Consider the following 22,784-nt stretch of genomic DNA (forward strand, 5'->3'; position numbering starts at 1 on the left):
TCTTCTGCAGTGACCTTGATCAGGGTCCATTCATCAAAGGTCAATGTCACATGAGACATTTAAAGGTCAGAATACACATGCTCTTGTTCGGGCTATAACTTACTTATGCATTGATGGATTACCATAAAACTTGGTACAAATGTGTTGTCCTCATTGAGATGATGTGCAGTGACCATGACCCGTGTCCATACCTCAAAAATCAAAGTCACAAGAACATTTAAAGGTCTGAGTACACAATTGAAAGTGTTAAACAAGTTGCACAGATTGATACTTTGCGCACTCTGTCGAGCATAATCATTATGTACAACAAGTTTTATATTTTAATAAAAAATGGACACAAATTGGACAATATATTTATAACATATGTTTTCTCTTCAAAGGCAGTAAAACAATGTTATGACGTCACCACAATATATATGTATCACTTTATCGGAAAAGCTTAAGACTTTGCTATTTTATCGAAATTATAAACCAAAGACTCATTTTCCTACTTTTATTTAGCCAAAATAACCTTGACATTGTTTTCCCCTCTATACACACACTCTGAATAACTTTAATAAATAATCTTTATAACATGTTCACATATCCAAGAGTATTTTCGTTACCGATCGAACAACCTATTTCCTATTTTCCCACTCTTTTCCGGTGGAAGTGAACAACTTTGGTCAGATTCAACATACCAGTCAGGTTTAGAGAAAAACGAAATATTCCACACAAAAAAAAATAAATAAATAAAAACGGTGGGGGATATAGCCGTCCTGTCGATTGCCTTGTTCCTAATAGCTTTTAAACCATTAAAGCTATCACACTTCATACAGTTACTCAGTGAAATTTTATATTATGCTCAATCATGACAAGTTAATGATGCATACTTTAATATTGTTAGATTTGAAGTATTTTGTAACTTTTAAAAAAGTGCACATGTTCAGTGGTTTTCTCTTTATAACACCTTTTAAACCATTGAAGAAAATAAACTTTAAGCATGGTATTACCCACAGTAACAATATGCTCTCGACAAGTTAAAGAACTCCAACTTTAATATTGTTTGATTTTGGCCTTTTGTAACTTAAAACGCACGTAACGAAAGGAGAGCGCACCTAAAATATCGGTCGGAACACATATCTTTACGAAGTATGCACATAACGAAATAGGGAATTCACAAGATTCAATAATCGGTTCACTTAACATAATGAAGCACATAACGAAATGAAGAATATATCTAACGTATTGATCAGTAAACATATCTTATTATAGTGTGAACATAACGAAATGGAGAATACAACTAATAACAGTGCTCATAACACAATAAAGTATGCCCATATTAACGAAACGAAGAATGCACCTAATACAAGGAAAAATACACATACAATAATGAAATAGTATGCAGACCAGTATAATGAGGCAGCAAAGGCACCATATATCAGACTCGATATACTATATTAATCAATATATAAACCAGGTTATAAATGTGTGCATCGTAATAAGTAATAATCTTATTAACATTTCGGATATTTAAGTCATGTTTTATCCTTATAGTTAGACATTTATAGTTTATTTGCCATATTATAAAGTTTAATATTGAACATGATTGGTCAAACAAGTGTATGTAATGAAACGTCAAATGACACTGTACTTTATTCCCTGAATTGCAAAATAACTATTTTCAGGTCAATATATGTCAATAATACAAGTCGCTCACTGCATATTATACTTGTAATGTCGTTATATTTATATGTTAATATCTCACAAGAGCTGTCAAATTAACGTGTAATAAAAATGTTCAGTTCTGTTCTTAAAATATGTTTCATATCATCGCACCAGAGTCATTATGTTGGTATGATCGGGGCCTTGTAGTAATCGTTTCTCTCGCAATATTTCCTTTCACTTGAACATGTTCTTGATATTTGGTGGATTTACTCGCATATAATAAGAGTTGTTTTTGTCAGTACATTAAGATTTAAGATTAAGTATTGATTAATACTCGCATTTCATTTATTTATTGTACGAGTGAGCTTTATCAATTATTTCTTCTAGACTATAATTCATTTAACTTATTACAGTTGATGGAATTATTTCGTGATAATTAATTTATTAATTAATATTTCGTTATGGTGAAAAAGTTTTATTTTGTTATTTGAAATCAATGACGTTTTATAATATCTTAATTACATTGTAACTTTTGTAATTATCAATGACATAATATTATGCCATAATACCTAAAATCATTTTTGCATTTTCACAAATATTTACATCTCCAGTACTGGGAAATAATTGTCAACTGAGCAATCGCTAAAAATGCAAATGTGCATGCAAATTGTTAAACCAGTGTGGTCATTATTCTTTATATATTTGAAACTTCTTATCGGTGGTCATGACCTACAGAGAAATCGTTTCTGGCGGTAAATGGCCATTAAATCGGCCGTGGAAAATCAATTTATGAGTGTGTCAGGAAACATAAAAAGCATATTATTTGTAAATGAAAAGAATTATGTTGGTCGAAATGCATTTTATTTCATCCAATTTGAAGCCGTTGGAAACTCAAAGTTAATTTTATAAGCTTACATTTAAAATAGTTGTGAGCTTTAAACCAATTTTCTGGAGTCAATTTTTCCAGAAGGAAACAATTTAGTTTAGTAAAATATTCAAAGCGATCAGCAGTAATGATCAAACCTTAACTTATGGACCAAATAGGTTTGACATTCTTATTGTTTTTATCAACTGAAAGCTAAACGAACGTGATTATGAAAATTGATTAGCTTCTCTTAGCATTATGAAAACTTATTGTGGCATATTTCTCTCTAAAGATATCCTTATAGCGTTCGCGAATTGTATCGTTTTCACTTAATTTACGCGATAATTATTTTGTTATCTAGCGAATATTAGCGAGAATGAGAATGCACAGAACTGTAACATTTCCATGCTTTTCAAAACTAACTGGTTTTCTTGTTTTGGTTTGCTTAAACCACTTAACAAGTAAAGTGATGACTGGTTAACTAGATAAGCGATGATTCGTGTTACCAGTTATTATCCCCTGCCGAATCGAAGATTTCGGGAGGGGGATATTGTTTTGGCGTTGTCCGTCCTTCCGTCCGTCCGTCCGTCCGGTACCATATCTTGGTAGGCATTGATCAGAAAATGTTCAAAATTGGTCAGAATGTTTCCCTTGATCAAATCCCGACCACTTTTAAAAGTGGGTCACTTGAGGTCAAAAACTAGGTCACTAGGTAAAATCTTTGGAACATACTACAGGCATTATACATGGTCAAATATTTATTTAACTTAATCAGAATGTTTTCCTTGTTGAACTCTTGGTCTTAAATAAAACTGGGTCACATATGATCGAAAATTAGGTCACTACGTCAAATCTTAGAAAAATCTTGTCCAGAACCATATCATGGTTATGATTGGTCAAGTTATGTTCAAAATTAGTCATGACGTATCCCTTGATGAAATATAGACCACTTAAAAAAGTGGGTCACATGGGGTCAAAAACTAGGTCAGTAAGTCAAATCTTAGAAAAATCTTGGAACATACGAGAAGGATTATACATGGTCAAATATTTATAAAAATTAATTAGAATGTTTTCCTTGCTGAAATCTTTGACTTATTTGAAACTGGGTCACATATAATCGAAAATTAGGTCACAAGGTCAAATCTTTCAAAAATCTTGGCTGAAACTATTATATGGTGGTGATTGGTCTTAATAAGTTCAATCATGGTCAGAATGTTCTTTTGGGTTAAATTTCGACTGCGTTTTAAAAGTGTGTCAAATGGGTCAAAAACTAGGTCACTAGGTCATATCTTACAGAAATCTTGGGCAATACATCTGCTCTAATTTCCATGACACTTAATCAGAATGCCTCATTGAAATCATGGAATTGTTTAAAACTAGTAGGTCATGTGGGGTCAAAAATGAGGTCACTTGGTCAAATCTTAAAAAAAAACTTGTGTACACTTACGCTATATTTTTTGCAATATATCTGGACCACTCGTCATGAAACTTGATAAGAATGTTTGCCTTGATGAAATCTTAGATTAGTTTGGAACTGGGAAACATGGAGTCATAAACTAGGTTTTTTGGTCAATTCTTAAATTTTCATTTTATACAATATTTTTCTTTTATTTCAAACAGTTGCAATTAAACTCAAACTCATATATATATATATTTCATCAACAATTGATTTCCATTCATCCAATCAGGCGGGGATATCAATTCAACGAATTTGCTTGTTTTAAGAGCATTTCTGGCAGGTTGTCTAGTTATGGTTGGCAAATTATACGTAATAAGTAACAACAATAATAACTGCTTTAACTAGATAACGATAGGTGTTAAAAAAATCTAAAATTTGTAACGAGGCAACCTTTTGTCAACAAAAAAGGCACACACATGTAAAGAAACTGCTTAAATCTAAGGTACGATAACAATTCTCACGATAATCCATATTTTGACGTTGTCAACACTAACGTCTAGCAAGTTATGCAAGTTCTAGATAAACAGATTTTAAATTTTATTCAGAACTTTTACATTTAGAACAACTCATAGCCATTCTTATGTGGAACTACATTCTCCAATTGTTTTAATTTACTCGTATAAACCTCTAAAATGAAAAAAAGAAACCATACTGTTTACATCCATATTCCACTCGTTGGGGCATTTTCAACACATAACAAAATGTTATGGCTCCGATGATTGTCCGCCGTGTAACAGGTAGTTATTTTTTGTTAGCTCCACTAATTAAGTAACATAATAACTGGTTAACTTGATAATGTGTTCGTGTTGTCAGTTATCTGGTGTATAAATCGGTTTGTAGATAACTGGCAACACGAATCTTAAAAAGCCCTCTCCCCTACCCGGAAGGTGAAGTTCACATTAAGTGTAATGCACACGATTTGGCAATAACCTTGCACTTAAATAAGGTCACACGTAGAGTCTAATCATAATTCATTTCTGGATACATACACAACGAGTAATGGTGGCCATTTCCGGGCTGTTAGTCAATCATGCGCGGAGATTTTCAAATAGCATTCGACATGGCACACACAATCGAAGTGTCATCCGATAGACCCACGTAACTGCTTTGTCCGTCAGAGTGTGTCATACACTCATTCCCATTATAATAAAAGTGTCCTACGCCATGACTACGTTGATAACGTGTAATAAGTGTTATTCAACACATTTAAATGATATATTTGTAAATTTCTCCCCGAAACCTTATTTACGTCGGTTTATTTAATAACATCATTATTATTCAAATATATATATTTGTATGAATACACATTTAGAAATGGCTGCCACCAAATCTGGGTCAGTGAGATCAAAATCAAGCAAGCTTGTTGTAGCAGCGATTGATTTCGGCACGACATTTTCTGGATATGCCTATGCACTGCGAGATGATTTTGAGGCAAACCCACCGAAGATAAGTGCCAATTCATCATGGGTCGCCGGTGGTCAGCTTATCACACTGAAAACACCGACTGTTTTACTGCTAAACAACAAAAAAAGGTTTGAGGCTTTTGGTTTTGACGCTGAAGACAAATATGCTGAACTTGCCCTTTACAATGAGCACGAGGAATACTACTACTTCCGGAGGTTTAAGATGCAACTGTACAACTCAACAGTAAGTATGATATTTCAAAGATTCAAATTTAGTTATTGATTTTATCCTGTTTGATGACATTCTTCTTTGCTGTCGTTGCAATATGGAATAGATCATATGAAGGGTGTCGCGAACAATATATCCACAATTTCTAGTACATTGACCGTGACACAATGGTGGAAGATGAGCAGGGGAAGAAAATGAATGCGATAAAAGTGTTCAGCATCTGCATCAAACACCTCATGGAGCATTTCATGACGACCTTTAAACACAGGTACTTTCGTTACTTTGTAAAGTGTTGAAATTGTTTGTATTTTTGTTCTTAGTTACTAAAATTAAATTAGCATACTCTTGGTCGTGTCAATATGTTAAAAATGTGTTGAAGAAAACCCATCATATTTATGTTTAATTTGAAATTGATTTATTCGCATTACTAAAATAAACTGGCTAAATTACAAGCGTAATTGAATATGGTCGATATATATATATACTGGTTGAGTTTGTAAATCCGAAGAGTTTTGACAGTTTTTTAACAATATCTTTGCGAGTTTTGGTTCTAGTAACTTCAAACTTGGCATTAATAATGTTTGGTTCAAACCTCAGCCTCTGCTGAAGTACACATTCACAAAATAGTTTGATTCATAAACGCAAAACGTTCATTTCAAGCACAGTAAATCACCATTCAATCGGTGAAATGGAGTATGTAAATCCCGATCGCTTTTAAAATTATATTTTATCTAAAAATAGATTGCTATTCCGTCATAGTTTGTTTTCATTTCTAATCAAACACACAATTGGAATGGGAATCAACTCGAACAGAATCTAATCTTAGAAAATTTGAGTTGTTTCCCTTGCTTAAAAAATCTGAGAACAATCCTTTTCCATGATATTGATTACAGTGCGATTTAAAATCTGTGACGTCATTCCCCGCGTGCTGCATATTTATATTTCACCTGATTAGGAGTTTGACAGGGATTTATAAGAAAAATACTCACCTAAACTTGACGAAAATTCGCATTCGTTGCTAAGGCAAGCGTTTGTATCGATCTAGATCATCGACTTATTGATCGAGGTAAACAAACGGCTGATTTAATAGGTGTTCGGTATTTATAAACTGTTCGGATTTACAAACTCAACCAGTATGGTATTTGCTTGAACAGGTGTTAAACACCATACAACTGTTTGTAATGCTTTAGGTTTAACTGATTTTGTCAGGGTGACAGAGATATCTGAGAAAGACGTAGACTGGGTACTGACTGTACCAGCTATATGGAATGACAGTTCGAAACAGTTCATGAGAGAGGCCGCCGAAATAGTAAATGTTTGAGTATTATTCAGAAAAAGCTTTTATCTGATATGAAATGTTCATGTGTATGTATTATTATCTTAAGTAAACATTTGTAACATTTATGCCAACAGATTTTATATTAAGATAATATAGAACACGTTTTAGACGTAGTTGACTTACTTATTACAATACCTTAGGCTGGCATCAGGAAAGACTCATTGACCATTGCACTTGAGCCGGAAGCTGGCTCTTTATTCTGCATGCATCTTCCTATCGAGCAGCTGAACATGACCGGAGCTTTGTCCCAGTCTAAAATGTCACCTTTCTCTACTGGTCAACGATATATGGTAGTCGACGTTGGAGGTATGTGTTGCATTTTTCTGTTAAAGTGTGAGCATGTGATCATTTGTAATATTGAACATTTTAATCATATCGCCAAAAAACAAAGTCATACATCAAACAGGATTTGTAAACCTGGATTGTCCCCCTAGTTCCTCTGAAAGTATTAATGATCGCAAAGATTTACTAATATACTGATTTACTAGCCTATGATAACGCTATTGCCATGAGAAGAAACAACGATTGAGATCGCCGTTAGCCGAGTTAAAACATATGTTTGAATTTTCAGCTTATTTGGACAATGTACCGAAAACATACCTCATTGCTTTTACACAATTAAGGTTATCTTCACACCCTTGACGTATTGAAACTGGCCGATAGGACAATGATAGAATAAATCATTAGCAACGCTTTTGTTTAATATGTGGTTTTGGTGATTTGGAAGATGAGTAACATTTTGTCTGCATTTGTAAAACATATGAAAACATTCGAAAAAATTATCTATCGAAATCCTACTATGTAAAACCAAGTGTTGTCAAATTCATTGGACTTTTACAAACACTTAATACTAATGTTCTCCTACGGTTGTGTAAATTTATTCATTAAGCATTTGTTATACGTTCTATTATTGTTAACAAAAGTGCAATAATAGAAATGGATTTAAATTGTTCTTTATTGGATGAATAGCGTAGCAGTTCAACCTCTTTGGACATTGTTATTTATGCATGCATATGTTAATTCATTTGCTCTTTCATTTGTATACTTCATATGCAATTAATTGATTAGAAATGATCGTGTCACGTGATATATAATGTGAATTAAACTTATCATGTAACAAGAACCAATATGTTTACGTTTCTTAATAAATATGTTTGAATCTTGAAAATTGAATCCAAAGTTCTCAACGGCTAATGCGTTTCATCTCTAGGTGTTACAGTGGATATCAACGTTATGAAGTTGGCAGAAGAAGGGCAACTAAAGGTGCTTAACATGGCCAGTGGCGGGGCTTGGGGAGGAACTCGTGTTGACGAAGCATTTGAAGATTTCATGAGGAAACTTGTTGGTAAGTTATTGAATAAAGATACTTTTTATGGGCATGAATTTAGTTTTCATAGTTTGAATTGTATTGATTTATATATGTTTGGAAAAAAAAGGATTGTGGTTGCATTCTTATTTTCTATTTTTAAGTTCCACTCTTACAAATATACCATTTTTACAACTTCCTTATTTTTGTCTTGGAAAGAGCAAAATTTTGCGTAAATATCTGCAAACCAATGATATAAGATTGCTTACAAAAACAGATCGTGTATATTAATTTCCGTTCGAAAACGAATGTTTTTATGGCTTAAACTGGTAACGGTTCAAGGAAAATGCATAAAACATCTTTTTATAACCTAAATATAAAATTCTGCGAAATAAGCTTTTGTAAGCAGTCTTAAATAACTGGTTTCCATGGATTTTTGCCAAAAAATGGCGTGTTCCACGACCAAAAAGTTGTCAAAACGTTCAATCTGCGAGAGTGCAACTTTAAACATGGAACAATTTTAAACATAGAAAACATTTTCCTATTAAAATGGTCCCAAAAGCATTGTTATAGGAATGATTGACAGACGGTATTGTCTGATATTGGTAATGAATCTTTTCAAACAGTAAATTATCTAACCATTAAACATTTCACCTACTCAATTTTATTTAAAAAAACAAACAACAGACATAAATTTGATAGGCCATAATTGTTGATGAAGATGAAAAAAACAACGAAAATAAATCAAATTATAATTAGAGAATAAAGATTTGAAACATTATATAATAGTATCAGAACAAAATATATATCGATAGAGTGTACAGTTTCATAAATATATCATGTTTGAACTTATATTTACAAATCTGCGATCTTATATTTTGTCAGCAGTCTTATGTTATTAGTTTCCATGGATTTTCGCAAAAAAAATGACTCGTTACAAGACAAAAAAAAAGTTATCAAAATGTTCAATCTGTGAGATTGCACTTTTAAAACAACTAAATTATGTGTGAACCTATCGTACAGATGAGCCAAGCGGCTCAACGCATTACTGTAACAATTAAATATTATAACGTATAATTACATTTTAAATTATGACATTTGAAAACAGCAACATGAAATAAACAGCTTCTCGATGATTATTTTAACCCAATGCATCATGGATTAACAAGGCTATCGATGGAAACGATGTATGCTCCCCGACAGGGTACTTATTTCAGAAACTCTTTGAATGGATTATTGCGCGTCATGACATCAGCAAAGAAACAACGCTTGCGTTTCTTGGTCAATGTACAAAACAGTGTGATAAACAATAAGTTGAAATTTGAAAATAAAAAATATGGAGGATATATGATCTGTCACGAAGCGTCATATAATAAACATTTTTTTTCAACAAGTTTATGAAATGTGGAAGTAAGCGAACTTTTGTGGAACTTACTTTCTGAGTACACATGTAGTGGCTCATGAACCACAGCATGAGCACCTGACAATACACATATAGACCGGTGTATCACATGACTGGATCGTGAACCACAGCACGGGCACCTGCATGTAAGCCTAGCAGACATTACGTATAAACAGAGTAAAGACAATGTCACGCATGCCGTTACACAAACTTGAAAAGATTGGTGTGTGATCCCATCCCCACGAGCGTGCTTATCGAACCCATTTTGGAGGTTCCTCTGCCCGCAGGAGCTAACAATCGCAGACCCTATACTATGTATACATGTAATTTAATTTTCTTGTAATGATTATTTGGCACTGAGTTTTGTTGTACGCCCGTCGCAACAATTTTCCGCCACAATATTTTTTTATCCGCCAACATTTTGGGGCATTTCAGATTTTTCGTAACAACTTATATATACTTATACTTAACGCATCAAGGTACATCGTGTTACCTACAGCCGAAAGGTGCACGCCGTCGTCCGCGAAAAAGCGCGGCGTGGCATTGTCGTTGTCCACTGACAATACATCATGTGGCCAAAACGTTTTCAACCTATTAAGGCCGAACCTAGTAGTATCACGAATGTTTCGATGACCTTCCTAAAACCTTCCAAGCGGAGAACACACACGCCTTGCCGAGAAATTGCTGTCTAACGCCCCATTAGGAGAGCCCCTTCTGCGCGCGAATTCACCTGCCCGTCTCGGTAGCGAGTCACCAACGATCCAAATGTGTACAAAAAACGAATTAACTTATTTAATCATAGTTTGCTTAAGGAGGCACTATATCCACTCACATCTTATGTTCTAATACTTCGCCTGAAGGTATCTTACGACCACCGACCTAATGTAATTATAGTTTCGGGCTTAAGGCCTTGTGTTGCGAGATCGGTGGCTCGCCCTATCCGAAAGCTGTGTTTTTTTTTAATTTTTTTAATGTTATAGCCTGCCCCTACCAAGCCTTTTTTCAGAACTGACGTCACTTGTTGCCTAGTAATGAGTAAGCTGTTTCTATGACTAAAGGCTGCAACCCCGTTTTTGTTTGATGCTAAATACTCTGCTGTAATGCATGGACCGGACAGGGCATCCTCTTTTCGCGTGGCAATCTTTTAACAAGTGGTGGGCCATGTTGTCTAGTTTTGTACGTGTGTAGTGCAGTTATTGCTTTTCTTGCGTCTGGGGAAATGCAAACGCCCTCGCGTTAAATCTGGTTAGCAATACCCGTGATATTTGCCCCCACCAGTTCACTTTTTCTAAACAGACCAAAGTATGCAACAATAAAAATGGCCTGAAAAAGCTTGGTTTCTGTAAAGTTAAAGCAAACCTGCGGCAAAACTATAATGATATATGTTAGATTTTTTTTAAATAGGACGTCTTGTGTCCGTCAAACGGGCGTTTGCTCGTACACAGCCTTCTAATAACCTTTTGAACAAACATTGACTGAACTTTTTGAAAACCCCTCAATGTCTGTACGTTTAGTTTATACTCGCAATGTACGTTCTTATCGTGCTAGGCGAACAGTGATTTTCATAACAGAACGCTATGAACCAGGCAACCTGTTGTTCTGGAATAGGCATGTTATGCGGTAAAAAAAAAGAAAAGAATAAGTTAAATGCCGTGCTATATGTCAATATCGTGGTTTCCGCTATAGAACGACTAATGAGTGTATTTACTCTTTGCTGAAGATGTCCCAAAGATGGGAGGGGATTTGATGCGACTCCTTGTCCGCTTGCGATGCTAGCTCTCTGAACACATGAGAGTGCGTCAAAGATTGAATTTTTAACTCCCGGAACATGCGAGGTGCGCAAAATAATATTAAGTTGTAGGCACCTCATTGTCAAATGTCTCAAAATTACCATGACCCGCTCCGATTTCGAGAACAGTGAATTGTGAATAAGAACCACGCTAATATTATCACAGTGAAACCTCACTTTCTTATTCCTTAGTTTATCCTCCGCAAGTATAGAGTCACCCAAATCGGAAAGATCTCTAGTACTGTTATGTCCGCCAATAAACCCTTTGTCAACCAGGACTCTGGCCAGCAAGCGCATGCCCATTGCCTTCGTAAATAAATACCAAAACCTAACCCTTGACCCCGGCGCTATCTGTGAAAAACTGATCATCATCATTCGAGACCCAATATTTAACATGAAGTACTGATACGCCGTTAAATTCGGAGAAAAACTTAAGCCACATAGGCAGTCGAGCTTTATCGACTTCGTTAGACAAATATGATGGAAAGGTTTTGTCAATCCGCAAATTGCATTAATGAGTTTCCTGAAAAACGGCCGCCTCAATGGAATTGCACGACAGCAAAAATTAAGCGACCCAATCAATGACTACATCCCGCTCAAGGTCGCAGATTTGTTTTTTCAGTATGTCTTGAATGCATTATACCACTTTATCAATTTTATCTTGAGGAATTCGTACCACCATGCTTTTTGAATCTTGTTCTAAACCCATAATTGCTAATTTATCCGCCGGACCTTCGGTTTTCTGTTGCGCGAGTAGCACATTTAAATATTGTAACATATTTTTACTAAGAGCAAAAGTGCATTTGCTGACGCCAAATCTGTATCTCCCCCTAGATAGTCGTCTAGGTAATGAATCAATATTCCAGACGGGAACCTTGTTGTTAGGCAATGTTCCAAGAACGTTGCGAAACGTTCGAACGTGGTTTTGTCAAAGTTGCTTTTGTCTGCCAGCTTAAATCCCAGTAATTCGAAATCATCTGGCATGATTAGTAATCATTTGAATGCGTTCTGTATGTCAAGTTTAAATAGTTTACAACTTCTGTCCAATTCCTGAATCATACGAACGGCTTCATCAAAACTAGTGTACTGAACCCATGCGTTTTTGGGATGTATATGGTCATTGACAGACGAACCGGTCGGGAAGGACAAATGATGGAACATTCTAAATTTATTTCGCTCCTTTTTGGGTACTAAGCCTATAGGTGATACTATCAGATTTTGAAAAGGTTTTTCAGTAAAAAGGGCCTGCCACGTGACCTGCCTCAACTTCTTAGTATATTTTTGTGTAATTATTTCGTGACTTTCGTTGCTGTTGTGAATGGTCGCTTAAATAAAATTGTACCGCCTCCTGAATGATTGGGGAGGGCGCTATATTGTGGATGTCTGTGTAACATAGGTCGTTTATTTCCGCGCTGGAAGTTGTTTGTGCGGTTGACTGACTGTAGGCCACGAAAGGGCTGATGCGTAGCATTAAATTGCTGAGGCTGCGTGGGAAGTGCACTAGATATGGCTAACACACATGCCGCTGCTGCGTGGCCCTGGCCACAGGATGAGCAAGCATGTTTGAATCTTTAGTTTGGCCCTGTACATTTACAAGTATTATGAAATGACACATTTTAGTGGGTCAATAGCTTTGTGTATTTGGCAAACGAGGATTTTGTGGGTAGGTGTGGGCACGATTTGTAAACAACAACACTATAAGTCGTTATTTATGTGACCCCACGATGTAGAAACCATAGCTTGCCTGAGCAGAAGCTGTTCATCATAGGTATATATATATATATATATATATATATATATATATATATATATATATATATATATATATAGCCAATATTTTGGCTTAGTTTGCAACTGACCGTCGGGTGTAATATGGAGGTTGGACCCTGTGCAAAATTCGGAAAGCTCCATTAACAAGAGAGAGAGAGAGATTGATGTACTCGCCCCGCCCGATTTGATTTCTCATTTGCTCAGGGGTATGGGCGGCTATAGCATCAGGAGAAAGTCTTATCGGACAAGGGCCACCAGGAGATGTTTGAAAGGATGATAACCCCGGTATTCACTCGCTGACAATGCATTTTTAGAGGGAACGGATAATACAAGTGTTGTCGCGCTTGGCAAAGCGTCTTGTCCACCACGCCCATGAGTTTCAGGCAGTACATTAAACGCCCTGAAAATGTTTTTGAAGTCTATCATTTCGGTACCCTTGTTTTTTAAACTACGTTTATTACCCTTGTTTCCCGCATCCAGGGGATTTGATGCCTTCAAAGCCTCCGCTCGTCTCTTTTGTACTGCCTTTCCTCGCCCTGGCATCTGAATTTTGCTTTGTTCAACTGATTAAACAGGATAATTATTGGAGAAAGTTCAGTAGGCAATGACCCGTTAAATGAATCCGTATAAAGGAAGCGGAAGTTACGACCTTACTTCTTCCAAGAGTTCCAGGCAAAGTTAGTTACGTCATTGTTTATGCGTATTTAAGTAGTTAACTCACAATAAAATATAGAACGTACTTCAGTAATTTATCTTCACGCAATAAAACAAATTATTTGCATACGAAAAAAAATATAATCATCGAACGTCTTTAAAAAATCCAGAAAATAAAGTCGAAACACAACATTTAACTTTTACGATTTAAAAGAATGTTTCGTCTGTGTTAAAAAATGAAAAATAAATGTATAACTTGCTAGAATTTTGCCAATAAAGAATTATTTTTGAAAATTCATTTGTTTACAAACATGTGGAGTGATATATTCACTGACTAATAGAAATATATCATTGTTGTATAACACATGTGTGATACAGAAAAGAGCGTGTTGTTATTGAAACGCAAACAATGTAAATCATGTGATTGAAATTATAAAACATGTGTTTCTGGACGAGTGGAACTATTCTACCCTCAGCATAACTCGTTTCTAGCTTTCACTTTGATAAGACGTGAACTTTTCTTATAATGTCTTTTAAAGGAACTCACAATGCCATTATTTCAGGAAAGCAAGTTTTTGACGAGTTCAAGAAGACATGTGTTGAAGAATTTGTTGAACTACAAAGGCATTTCGAGGCAAAAAAACGTAGCATAAAACACGACAAAGAGGGGAAAGAGACAATTAGAATTCCGGTTGCTTTGACAGAACTTTATAAAAGAATGACAAAGAAAGATATTAGGCAAGCGGTTGAGCCATTTCACGACAATTTGGCTTTGACTGCTGGAAAATTGCGCGTTAATTGCGAATTCGTGAGAGGATGGTTTAAAGACACCTGTGACAATACAGTTAAACATGTACGGGATCTATTCCGACAACCTGCAATGCTCAGTTGCGAGACCATACTTCTTGTTGGTGGATTTGCGGAGTCATCTGTGCTACAACAAGCTTTTCGAGAAAACTTTCCCGACAAGCGGCTCATCGTGCCTGTAGAAGCTGGAATTGCAGTGCTCAAGGGCGCCGTTCTGTTTGGCCATCTCCAACCATATCTTAGCACTGTGCACTGTTCTTCAGATTGTTATTCTGAAGGTAAGTTTATTTCAAACAAAAATGCATTTGTCGTTGTAGAAATACTACGTATTATAATGCATTGAACTGGTGTCTGGTAGGCTTTAATAAGTTGACATGAGTCCTTTTTATTGTGTCCTTCAATACTATTACGATGATTTTACCTAATATGGTGACTGCGCAAACAACAGCTTTTTTAAATCCACACAGCGGTTACTTCCCATTAACGAACCATACAATAATAGAGGGTAGAAATTTGACATAAACAATATATCACTCGGAAAATGCATGCTCCAGACCTTTAATAGTTGGGTCTTCACCAAAAGAGTTCAAATTATGATCCTGGGGTTAAAGATGGACCTGTCCCGGGCGTCTCAGGTTTTTATATACCTGTATAGAAAACGCTTTGAAAACCTTTTCTTTAACTGCAATCCCTTCTTGATATTTGGTATGTAACCTAATGTAGTGGTTAGTAACTACCTACATCTATAGCAACCAATGACTTCCTAAGCAACCAATGATTTCCTTAGCAACCAAGAACTTTCATATCATCGTTTTACTTACTAAGAACGTATGCTTTTCTTAGCCACAATGACGTTCTTGAAAACACTTACCGTTTTAGCATTTAATGACATCCTTAGCATCCTCATCATACTACCCTAGCAATATCATTCCTCCTTAGCAACCACTGACTTTCATAGAAACCACTAACTTCCTAAGGAACCAATTACATCATACTACCTTAGCAATTACCGTCATCTAAAGCAACCAGTGACTTCATAAGCCAACAATTACTGCCTGGGCTACCACTTACCTTCTTGAGCAGCAATTGACGTTATTAGAGGCGGTAATATTCTCGGTTTCCCTAAACATCGACCGACCTCTTAATCAATCATCCATTTACCAGCAACCACTAAAATTCTCAGCAAGAAACAACAATTTTAGCAATCACTGACTCGTTGGTCACTTAAATCATGTAATTGGTTCAAAGTCATTTTGACTGTCTTGTTTTATTTTGTTTTTATTGTTTTGGTGTATGCGTAGGCCATAATTAATCGTGCAAAATCGGCGTTTTTTGCAAAATAATTGAAAAGGACCGATTTCGAAATAGCGACACCGATCATATCGTTTGCCGGCTACGATTCGTCATTTCATTTTTTTCTCGCAATTATGGAACGAGTGAGGTTGAGTACTCAAATAAGTTTTAACATACATCCCAGTGACAACATTTATCACATTAATTATTTTCGCAACATATATTACATAAAATAAAGATGTTTTGATACATGCAGATGAAGTCTGTCGTTGTAGTTTAAGTGTCTGGAAGGCCTTGACATTGTGCCTCTAAACACTGTCTTGTTTATATGCTTTGTTACTCGGCATATCTGTGTCGTTGACATTGCACTGACGCTGAACATGAAATGAAGTAAAGTACGATAATGCACCAATCAATTGTAACCACGGCCCCCAAGGTCCGGGAAATAGCGGGGACTTTGACTTTCAGTCTAGCCAATCCGGGGTATGCTGCTGGTAAAATCCCCGCCAATTGCCCACCGCAACTCGGAGAACGGCAATGCCCATTCCTCGCTATTTCCGGGGCGAAAACAAAACCGACGCATTTACTCGGCATCGCGGATCCACCTTGAAGGTAAAAACACTGCACATGTTCCCCGCTATCCCCGTTATACTCCCGGATCTTAGGGGGGAAACGTGGTTAAATCTGACTGGTACATAAACAAATACTTGATTGGCAACAGGATGACATGTTTGCTAATTCTTTAACCGTAATTTAAGGGGCACACTATAGGTTGATGCAGAACATTTTAATGTAGTATGCGTTAAAGTTATCCTATTTTAATGATTAATGCCAAAATCCATATGATTTGTGTACAGACAAAATTATAGACTTTATATATGTTTTTGTTGCCAAGAATTCCCCATTTAGAAATTCGCCTAAAGTTTGCTGATAATTGTTTATCACATGCATATTCTGAACAGTAGCTCGCGATAACAATATTAAAATTATCTTAATTCTGATCTTTCTTAACTCTAAATTACAGATAAAAAAGAGAGTGCCAAACCAGTTCAAACGATTATTGTTGCTGCAATAGACTTCGGATCGGCGTTCTCAGGATTCGCCTTTGCAGTAAGAGGTGACTTGAAAACTGACAGTGAGAATCTAAAAATTAGCACTGGGACGGGGTTTGGGGGCGGGAAACTGATTTCCCATAAAACTCCCACAGTGCTTTTGCTTAACCCAGACAAATCATTTGCGGCGTTTGGGTATGCAGCAGAAGAAAAGTACAAAACATTGTGTGAAGATGCCAAGGAAAGGGAAAGGTCAACCCTCAAATCTTACTACTACTTCCGGCGCTTGAAGATGAGGCTGTATAGTTCAGACAGACCTATGGTGTGTTTAGTGGTTATATAGGTGTATGTCTGTTGTTTGAAGGATAAAACAAATGTATATGATTATATTTGACGTCAAAAAACGTGTAAGCTTATTCATGCATGAATACATCTTTTTATATTGTTCATGGTTTCACAACTTATATATATACCGAATTTCAAAATCTACGAAATGACATAGGATAAAATACTAGCGTATGCTATACCAATTAAACATTAAAACTAATCGAAATCTTGCATGTGCATGTATATATACACCAAATGATTAAACAAATCTATTAACACAATTCAATTTATCCAGCATTTTAACACACCAGTTAATAGTGAATGAACATGTTGGTTGATTACATTTACAGACGTTGAGCAGAGATGTTGAAATTCAGGACGAGCATGAGAATAGAATGAAGGCAATTGAAGTCTTCAGCATCTGCATCAAACACTTAGCAGATGAGTTTATGAAGCTGGGAAGAAACCGGTAAAGTGATAGCTGTCCAACTAACTGAAGAAAGCTAAACAATTTTATTTTTAAATGTTACAGTATATATTTCTTATATTTTCACTTATCAGGTTGCGTTATTATCTACTGTGGTATACAAAATGACACCTTTGATGATTGCCACATGTTAATTTATATATAGTATTTCTCCATGATTTGATTAGATTGCTGATTCTCTCTAGGTTACCAAATTTGACCGAAGACGATGTCCATTGGGTATTAACAGTTCCTGCCATTTGGTCTGACAGTTCAAAGCAGTTCATGCGAGTCGCAGCTGAGCTAGTATGCACGTTTAGTAACAACCTTGTTTTCAATTGATTTGATTTCTATCATTCTATCTTTCAAAGGTCACATTCAATGACACTATTTTAGGTTGCTTAGGGATCATTGAATACGAATGTCACTTAAGCCTGTGCTCTGATTGGGTCGTTGACAGAGTGACAAGTTTCATTACTGTCCAAAATTGACAGTTTTAGTCACATTTATTCGTAGAATTAAGGGTTTGGGTTTTCGCAGAATCACCCTTTCAGAATGTATTTTACAAATATAGGCTGGGCTAGATGGAAATCGCCTTACAATAGCTCTTGAACCAGAGGCAGCATCGCTGTTCTGTATGCGTGTGCCGATCAAGAGCCAAGTAGAAGCGTCCGCAACAGTGTCACAGTTTCAAGAAGGGACAAAGTACATGGTAGTTGATGCGGGAGGTAGGTTTATTGGTATCGCACTTCGTGGGAAATGTCTGCAAATTATTTTATTGAAATAATATATAACATATATGTTTCTAATCCAATATGTTTGAGTATTGAATTATTTTAAATTGATCAGTAAAATTTGATATAAAACGACGTTTCTATGCGGAATAGTTAGAATACAAATTGGGAAAAGGTAAAAACACTAATGTTAAAAAATAGTGAAAAACTTGAAAGATTAGAGCTAGAAAGCTGAGCTACTCTCCTCCCCTTTGTTCACTAACCACCGCATTTACTTTCAAACGACGAATGATCAAGATTGTAACACGTGTGTTGTCTTGTGTGTAGGTTCATAAGTTGTTTGGACTTTGATATATGTGTCATAACAATTACTCATCGAATAATTTTAGATCAGGCCCCTCCTCATTTTTCAGTCTGTAAATGTTTAGTCTTTGCTAAATGAAATACTCGTTTAAAATGCTTATTTTTAGATCTAGAAAAGACATGTCGGTTACTTGTTTTAATATAGCGTAAACAACAACTACAAAACTTACCGGAATTAGTCCACGATTAATTAGCCAAGATGGTTCGAACATCTCAACAAATGTCAGTCATTATCACTGTTTGATTAGCAGGATTACTGTTTGCCATTTAAAATCACATTTGTCACATGACACCGTCTCCAGTGTAAATGGTGAAATATTATCAATTGCTTTATTTAAGGTTTTATTTCCAGGAGGCACTATAGATGTTATCGTGCACGAGATAGTTGGCGAGAAACAGCTGAAAGAACTGACGTCGGCCAGCGGAGGGCCATGGGGCGGTACAATGGTTGACAACGAATTTGATGCTTTCATGGAGACAATTTTCGGTTTGTATTGGCATATTGCATTAACCGGAAATGATATAGCATGAATCTGAACCGTCACGAAATATTATATTATTGTTCCATAGTTACTAGTTTTGCCTTGCAGATTCTTTCTCAAGCAACATAAAGTCTCAGAGTTATTCAAGGGATTTGTTTATTAAGTTGTTATGAGTAAACTCTACGAACATCCATCCGCTCCAGTAGTTGATTGTAAAAAAGACGGCCCATTAAGTAGTTGATGGTGTTTTTAAGTAACGGAAGTATTAATTACAATTATTTTGCAGGCAAAGACTTCTATTGCCAGTTTAAAAAGGAACATGTTGGCGATTACATTGATCTTCATAGAGAGCTTGAACTGAAAAAGAGAAATGTAAGTTCAAACGACGATGGAAAAGAAACCTTCTCATTGCCATATGCTTTGTTGGATTTAATAGACAAAAAAATGCTTAAGTTGGTGGAAAAACGGCTGAAAAAATACAACGACGCCGTTTCTTTAAAGTTTGGAAAACTAAGGATTGCCAGCGAGATAATGAGAGGATGGTTCAAAGAATCCTGTTTGATGACTACACAGCACTTAAAGAGTATTTTGAAACAAAACGTATGCGCTGGAACAAACACCATTTTGTTGGTGGGTGGTTATGCCGAGTCCCAAATGTTGCAAAGTGAAATCAAAAATGCATTCAGAGATAAGACAGTCATAATCCCGGATGAAGCCGGCCTGGCTGTATTAAAAGGCGCGGTTCTGTTCGGAAACAACCCACTTGCTGTAGTATCAAGAATTGCAAGATGCTCCTATGGCATTTGTGTGTTCCGAGATTTTGACCCAAAGATTCATGCAGAGGAAAAGAAAACAGTCATTGGAGGAAAACTTAAATGTAAGGATATCTTTGCAAAACATGTTCAAAGGGGTGACGAGCTTGTCGTTGGACAGGCACAGTCGCACCAAAGATATACAAAAATGGAAGCTGACCAAACCAAGTTGGGCCTGTACATTTATACATCCACCATTGCTTATCCAAAATACGTTGATGGTGAGAATTGTACGTACCTTGGATGCCTAGATATAGAAGTTCCCTTAGGGGACATCAAAGAAACTGGTATCAAAGTTAACATGACTTTTGGAGGAACAGAGCTCAAAGTTGAGGCCAGAGATGAAAAATATGGAGTAACGAAAATTGCTAACTTTAACTTTTTAAACAACCTCAATCCACAGTCAAAGATTGCATTGTAACTCACGCCGTATTTTTATCCGATGTTTTTTATTGTATTTTCGTATGACAAAAACTAAACTTAATACTGGAGTAGTTTAATGAAAATTTTGTCTGTGAAAGTTTTGTGATGTAATAGATTTTGGGATTTGTTGACCGTTTAAAAGGCTTAATTAGACAGCGCAAAGATGAAACGACCCTCTGGACGTAGTGTCTAGAATAGCCAGGTGCATTTATGTGTACCAGGATTTCGACCCAACGAAACATGCACAGGGAAAGAAAGCAGTAAATGGCAGAAAACTTAAATGCAAGGATATTCTCGCAAAAATGTCCAAAGAGGTGACGAGCAACAGATGCACAAACGATATTCTAAATTAGAAGCTGACCATATCTCCATGTTTCCGGATGCTGAGCTGCCTAGAGATAGAAGTTCCCAAATAGGACAGCAAAGAAAATGGCATCAAAGTTAACATGACGTTTGGGGTAAACGAACTGAAGGTTGAAGCCAGAGATAAAAAAATACGGAAAAGCTAAAAAGGCTACCATTGAATTTTTGATAGACAACCTAAATCCACATACAAGATTGCATTGTAACTCACTCCTTTTTTCACCCCGGTGTTGTTTATTGTAATTTCAATATGTTTACGTCTTATTTTTGTTCGAAAAGAACTACACTACTTGAATATTTAGGTGCATAATTATTTTGTTTGCCTACGTTTTGTGATGTTAGTTAGGGCGATAACATTTATCAACGCGTTTCTTTAGCTTGATATGACAGCGCCCAAATGAGAGCACCAACATCATTAGTTATTGCCAAAGTCAAGTCTAAAGCTAGAAGCTAGTGATTACCTTAAGAAAGGTTAAGCATTTGAAATATTTAAAATATATCTGTCACAAAATATACGGATTTGAAGGAGTTTTGGTGATATCATAATTTAAATCGAAGTAAATGATTTTAATAATGTCTGATAAACATCAACATAACAATGCATCCCAGAATTACGAAAAATGTTAAACCTCGCTCATACCCAGAAAGTCAAGGTTTTTAATATTTGTAATGTACTTTTATGTGTTTGATTTTACTGCTAAATACTTTCTTGTTTTGCGACATTGAAAAAAAGGGTCGAAGAGTTGTGCTTTATTATGTATCCTATGTTGGCTTTTTATTTCATAAAGTGATTGTCCTTGAACGCCAAACTGCAGTCGCCGTATTATATGTTTACCACTTTACTGACGAAATGAAATATATAGGAAAGTGCTGAAGACAGAGAAAAAGAAGGGGTTATAAGACCTCTGACAACAGAAATGTATACCAACATTGTGTAATGGTTGTAATGTACTTTCATGTGATTGCTTATTCTGATATATATAATATCTTGTTTTGCGTTTGTGCATAACCTATTTTCAATTAGCTTTCTGTGATTTTATCATCCTATTTTTACATTTAACCCGTATTTTTAAACAACTGTATTGTTGTTTGAGTATTTCTATGTTGCAGCCCATGTTTTTATCCACGTAACAGTGATTTCACGTATAAAGACTATAATATGTCTATCTTACACATAATGGTTTTACACGCATGTTACTTGTAAACATACATTATGTAAACAAATACAAAAATGTGTTACATTCTGCCATCATTGACCATAAGTTTTACTGTCACGAACAATTTGTTTTAGATACTGAAATACTTCAGGTGGTCGTTAACATGGTTATGTTGTATCACTCCAAGAGCTTGATATGTTTTATTTTGAAAACCAATTTTTGTTTACGTCTAATACTCTTTAGATGCATGCACGTATATTCAGTGTTTAAAGCAGTTATACTCCAATTTTGCTTACTGGCACCTAATTTGCATAATTCATTGAGAAACTGATTCTGATACTTCTGTAACCTGGCTTTGTGAATCATCGAAATAAAATTTGAAGTGGACTCATTTCTTACCACCAAATAACCTCTTTCTTATCGATTTTTTTCAGAGTGAGAACACAATTATCGTTCATAAATACATTGCGATTTGTGACGACTTGATATTTTTTCTTTTTATTCATTACATCCGGTTTTTTTCAGACATAATGGTTCTGTATAATACCTTGGTTTCACCGTTTTTGTTGTTGTTTTTTTCGTTTTTTTCGAGAATTTATTGAACAGTACATAAAACCAATTATGGTTAGTACTCAGAAATGT

The sequence above is a fragment of the Mya arenaria genome, chromosome 3 (assembly GCF_026914265.1).
Source record: "Mya arenaria isolate MELC-2E11 chromosome 3, ASM2691426v1".
Lineage (NCBI taxonomy): Eukaryota > Metazoa > Mollusca > Bivalvia > Myida > Myidae > Mya > Mya arenaria.